Below are 6,584 nucleotides of genomic sequence, written 5' to 3' on the forward strand. Positions count from 1 at the left end.
AAAATACTTCTTTACTCACCACATCAGATGAAAACTTGATAAAAGTGATGAGAATTATTCAGAGATCATGGAGTGAAGTTGCTCTACAACAAAACTGAAGGATCCCTCTTCATTGTTCACAGTACATTTAAAGCAGATTGCTTTCAGTGAAGAGAAATGTTTTCAAACCTTTTCGATTTCTGGAAAGGAACACAGCATTACAGTGGTGAGAGAAACATGGAGATGAACCTGTCGGGCGAGAATTTTCCCGTTTGGAAAGCTGCCATGCAAATATTTTAGATGCTTCACAGTTTCTCACAACAGTGCAATTGTATTATCGTAATGCAAATGCTTAGAGCAGCAGGAACACATGCAAATGGATTTTTTGGGCCAACTCACCTGTTGTTTGTCATTTGCCTTGATATATACTGTGTGACCTGATAAGATGTACATAATTTAATTCTGTAATTTAAACATATATTCAGTATTTTGTCTTAATTTTGTATTGGATTTAGTACGTGAAGTGATTTTTATTATGATAAATAAGCTAATACACCTTTAATATGTAGAAATATATTGCACATCTGTGTTATTTACTATATGTGATTCTGTCTAGTTAGTATTGTCTATTCAAATACCATACACTGTAAAAAAAAATATAAATTACGATACATTTTTTATGGTAACACTTAAAGCCTTTATATATAATGCATTATATGCATAGTTTTAATGCATTAATTATGCCTTATGCACTTCATAATCTATGAAGATCTTGAGTGCATGGGTGTACTCAGCTTCCAAAGGCTTTATACTTGTTTGTTAATTTAAACATTTCAGAAACCTTTCATTTTCAGTTCTTTATGCTGGGAAGAGACATCAGTGCATCAACCACAGAGTCACAGGGCGTGTTCAGGAAATCAACATTCATGTGATTCTCTCATACTCCACACAAAACACAAACATTTCCTCATAGTGAAGCAGGGGGAAGAAAAACCTATCACAAGAATGATTACAATAAGATCATTCACTGCGTGAAAATGATCTGTGTTTACACTATAGTGAACCCAGCTACTGAACCGTCAGGCTTTGATCTGGGAATATTGTTTAAGATCATTTTTATTTACACCTTCTAATAAAATTTATCAGAGGATATTTGCTGCTGTTGTTGTTAATGTCAAAACTGTTTATCCAGCAGCATTTAGTGAACTGTATCAGCTGGCGAATCTCCAAACGCCTGGGGGACTTTCATGCTAGCAGGGTGACATTAACCACACAAACCTGATAAAAACACTGCCAGACATCCATCAGCACATCTGGAGGAGGCAGCGCTTTAGGTCATACCAACGTCCTCCTCCCACACCTCTTCTGTTACACACATATTTATGCTGAAACTTAAGATTTATGTATTTGAACTGCCTATAAAATTTCCATCTGTTTGGATCACAAACTAATGCACTGAATGTGATCATATTTGTCATAGAAACGAAACAGGTCAGATTTATGTCATAGTCCCAATAAGTTGAATTTAAGTTTATATATTTATTATCAAAAATGTCAATTTGTTTCAATTTCATACATGTACATTAATTGAACATTGTTTTTTCCAAAGCAAGCCATATTTTAGCCATGCTCTTTTTTCACTAATAAATTTAAATGTTTTCACAATCAACAGATTTATATGGAAGCCTGTTTCCGCAACTGATTCAAAAAAATTTAAAAGGTCATTGTGAGTTTTTATCTCACAATTCTGACTAACTTGAAATTAGCGAGTTATAAAGTTGAAATTGTAGGAATTAGAATCAGAATTGGCTTTGTTTGCCAAGTGTGCACAAACACACAAGAAATTTGTTGTGTTTTTTAAGGAGCTCTTGGTACATGCATGCATGCATACAAACATATCTTACATGAGAACAGAAAGAACATTTAAATAAGACAAAACATTTTGTCTTATTATTTACTGTTATTACTATTATTATTTTATTTAAAGGACAATTTGTGCATTGTTTACTGTGTATACAGCTGTATAAATAAAAAAAAAATATGCATATGTATTTACATAGGACTTGAGAGAGAGGCAATAATTAGAGATGGATAAATAAATTACAGAAAACAAGTAGTAATTTCAGTTTTAGCTGGAGAGTCATGGGGGGAAAACAGTTTTTATGCCTAGTTGTTTTATTCCTCTCTATATTCTGAAAGATTTTACCAAGGTGTTTGTTCATATGTCTTTCACCTGATTTTATTTCTGTAGTTAGTACTGTAGTTTTCACTTACAGTACATATATTTAAAGGTTGTTTCTCAAAATGAGCAACTCTTACACACACACAAATTTAGAGTTTTATTCCTGTCTATGTTCTGAAGATTTTTACTGAAGTGTTTGTACGTAAACCATTCACACTGATTTATATTTAACTTTTTTTTTTTCCTAAAAACATAGTAACTTTTCTGTCTGTTGATAGTATTTCCTGATTTATGCAGTGATAAGGAGAGAATTCTAAAATCCTCTCTGGAAAAAAAAAAACTTTAATATGTCAACAAAATCAAACTAGTTTTAAACCTGTCACTAGATTTATGTCCTGGAAATTAGTGCATATTGAATTAGACAATGTCTTGTTTGTGTATTTAAAGAGAACATTTGTCATACAAATGTTTACAGTTCTTAACTTATTCAATTAACTGCTGAAGTATGGTGATCTAGTTGTCATTTTGTACAAGGTGCACTTATACAGCGATGTCCAAAAGTACACATTTGAAAGTCTGGCATACAAACTCTAATATAAACCTGTTTTAGCTGTTTAAGTTGGAGATGGTTTTTATGCCTAGATGTTCTAGTGCACAAAGATCTGTAACATTGTGAGTTTATGTCTTGCACTTCTGACTTCTTTTTCTCAGAATTGCAAGATATAAACTTCAAATTGTAAGGTATAAAGTCTAGGCCTGAGGAAAAAAAGGTTTATATCTCACCATTTTGACTTTATTTCTCAGAAGTTTATATTTTGCAGTTCTGATTATAACATGCACACTGCAAAAATGCTTTTCTTACTTAGACTTTTTGTCTTGTAATAAGTACTACTACTGAAAACAAAAGAAGTTTGAAGAATGTTGTCAACTGTTTTGTTTACCTTTGACTGTCATTCAAAAAAAAAAAAAAAACTTTTTCAAAATAGCTTCTTTTATGTTCCCCAGAAGACAGAAACTCGTGCAGGTTTGGAATGAATGAGGGCGTGTGTGTGTGTGTAAATGATGACAGAATGAGCTTTTGGTAGAACTTTCTCTTTAAGGCTTTCAGCGGGTGTAGATATAGAAAGCTTTAGGAGTCGTCTGGAAATGGACGGATAGATTTAAGTTGGCTTGAAAAAGCCAACTTCCTGAAATTTTATTTAAACTTACAGTTTTTATTATTATTCTTCTGAGACTAAAATTTCTAATGGATCCTCCTCGTAGAGATTTAACTCTACAAACTCCAAACTCAGCCCAGATCTACAGACTGACTCAAGATCTAACCAAGCCTAGCAGCTGCAAACATGCTAATAACTTGCTAACTTGCTAAAGAAAAACACACATATGTAAGCATAAATAGACCAAAAATAAAAATAGAAAATGATAATAATAATTTGTAAAAAATAAATTGACAAATAAATATGTATGTACAGTTGTGCTATATGTGATGGATTGCAGGGATGTGTTAGGGTGGAGGTGGTAGCAGTAGATGTCAGATTATTCCACACATTTTTTTATTGTACAATGGGAGGAACATTTTAACTGTTCATAAGGTGGATTGCCTGGGGGAAAAAAATGTTCATGCGTCTGGTAGTCCTGATCTTTGGGGCTCTGTAGCGCCGACCGGATGGTAAGAGTTGATGGCTTGGATGTGAGGGGTCCAGAGTGATTTTCTGAGCTCTTTTCCTCACTCTGGATGTGTACAGTTCTTGAAGGGTGGGCAGGGGAGCACCAATAATCCTCTCAGCAGACCGAACCGTTCTCTGCAATCTTCTGATGTCTGATTTTGTAGCTGAGCCAAACCAGACAGTTATTGATATGCCCAGAACTGACTCGATGATGGCTGTCGATGTGAGTGTCCCACTTCAGGTCCTGGGAGATGAAACATCCCAGGAACTTGAATGTCTTCACTGTAGCCACAGTGCTGTCCGTGATGGTGAGTGAGGAAAGTGCAAGGGGGTTCCTACTGAAGTCCACTATCATCTCCACAGTTTTGAGCTTGTTGAGCTCCAGGTTGTTGTGACTGCACCAGACAGCCAGCTCGTTTACCTCCTGTCTGTAGGCAGACTCGTCACCATCCTGAATGAGGCCGATAACTGTGGTGTCATCTGCAAACTTCAGGAGCTTGACAGAGGGGTCTTTAGAGGTACAGTCGTTGGTGTAGAGGGAGAAGAGCAGTGGGGAGAGAACACAACCTTGAGGGGCGCCGGTGTTGGTGGTGCGGCTGCTTGATGTGAATTTCCCCAGTCTCACCAGCTGTTGCCTATCTGTCAGAAAGCTGGTGATCCATTGACAGATAGGGCTAGGAACAGAGAGCTGGTTTAGTTTGGTGTGGAGGAGTGAAGGAATGATGGTGTTGAAGGCCGAACTGAAGTCCACAAACAGGATCCTCACATAAGTCCCTGGTCTGTCCAGATGCTGCAGGATGAAGTGCAAGCCAATGTTCACTGCATCATCTACAGACCTGTTTGCTCGGTAAGCAAACTGCAGGAGGTCCAGTAAGGGTCCAGTGATGTCCTTCAGATAAGCCAGAACCAGTTTTTCAAACGACTTCATGACGACAGATGTTAGCGCCACAGGTCTGTAGTCGTTAAGTCCTGTTATCTTGGATTTCTTTGGGACAGGAACAATGGTTGAGCGTTTCAGGCAGTCAGGGACTTCACACAGCTCCAGAGACCTGTTGAAGATCTGTGAAAAGATGGGGGCCAGCTCGTCAGCGCAGGTTTTCAGACAGGCTGGTGTCACACCGTCTGGTCCTGGTGCCTTTCTACTTTTGTTCTTCCTGAAGCCCTGGCGCACCTCATCTTCACTGATTTGAAGTGAAGGAGGGGGGAGAGGGGGGTTGCTGGAGGTGGTAATGGTTGTGTGAAGAGATCGTCAGAGCGGGTGTGGGGGGTTTCGAATCTACAATAAAACTCATTCAGCAAGTCGTTGAGTCGCCTCAGTGCTTGGGGGTGGTGTCCTGTAGTTTGTGATGGTTTTTAGGCCTTTCCACACTGAACTTGGATCATTCGAAGTGAACTGATCTTCTAACCTTTTTACGTAGGTCTTTTTAGCCACTCTAATCTCTTTATTACGGTGGCCGACAGAGGCCAACGCGCTGCAAACAAGAAAACACATGCAAACAGAAAAAACAACAACAAATTAAGAAAACATCTTCATCAGTTTGACAACACAGGCGCTGCAAATTCTCGCAACGCAAACGCAAATACGGAAACGCGCTGCAAATTCTCACAACACAACCAAACTCAGAAACGCGCTGCATATAGCTCGGTCCACAACGGAAATGTTTCAGGGGGACCTCAAAAAGTGACGAACCTATCTGGGACCTGATTATTTGTTCAGTGGCTGTTGGTCAGAGCAGAGGTGTTATCGGTGAACTATCACCTTTTAGTGATAGTATAGTATCATTTAAAGGTGATATAAATAATCAGGTCCCAGATGAGTTCGTCAATTTTTGAGGTCCCCCTGAAACATTTCCGTTGTGGACCGAGCTATATGCAGCGCGTTTCTGAGTTTGGTTGTGTTGTGAGAATTTGCAGCGCGTTTCCGTATTTGTGTTTGCATTGCGAGGATTTGCAGCGCCTGTGTTGTCAAACTGATGAAGATGTTTTCTTAATTTGTTGTCGTTTTTTCTGTTTGCATGTGTTTTCTTGTTTGCAGCGCGTTGGCCTCTGTCGGCCACCGTACTTTATTCAGTCTATACGCTTTATACTAATGCTAACATCATGCTAGTGACATTCTAATCATGCTAGTAACAAGCTAATTATGTTAGAAACATGCTAACGACATGCTAATCATGCTAGTTACACGCTAGTAACATGCTAATCATGCTAGAAACATGTTAGAAACATGCTAATCATGCTAGTTACACACTAGTAACATGCTAATCATGCTAGAAACATGTTAGAAACATGCTAACAACATGTTAATCTTGCTAGTAGCATGCTAATAACTGGCTAATCATGTTAGAAACATGCTAGTAACTTGCTAATCATGCTAACAACAGGCTACTAATGCTAACATCATGCTAACGACATTCTAATCATCCTAGTAACAAGCTAATTATGTTAGAAACATGCTAACGACATGCTAATCATGCTAGTTACACGGTAATAACATGTTAATCATGCTAGAAACATGTTAGAAACATGCTAATCATGCTAGTTACACGCTAGTAACATGCTAATCATGCTAGAAACATGTTAACAACATGTTAATCTTGCTAGTAACATGCTAATAACTGGCTAATCATGTTAGAAACATGCTAACAACATGCTAATCATGTTAGAAACATGCTAGTAACTTGCTAATCATGCTAACAACAGGCTACTAATGCTAACATCATGCTAACGACATTCTAATCATCCTAGTAACAAGCTAA

This window comes from Garra rufa, chromosome 3 (genome assembly GCF_049309525.1).
Source record: "Garra rufa chromosome 3, GarRuf1.0, whole genome shotgun sequence".
Taxonomy (NCBI): domain Eukaryota; kingdom Metazoa; phylum Chordata; class Actinopteri; order Cypriniformes; family Cyprinidae; genus Garra; species Garra rufa.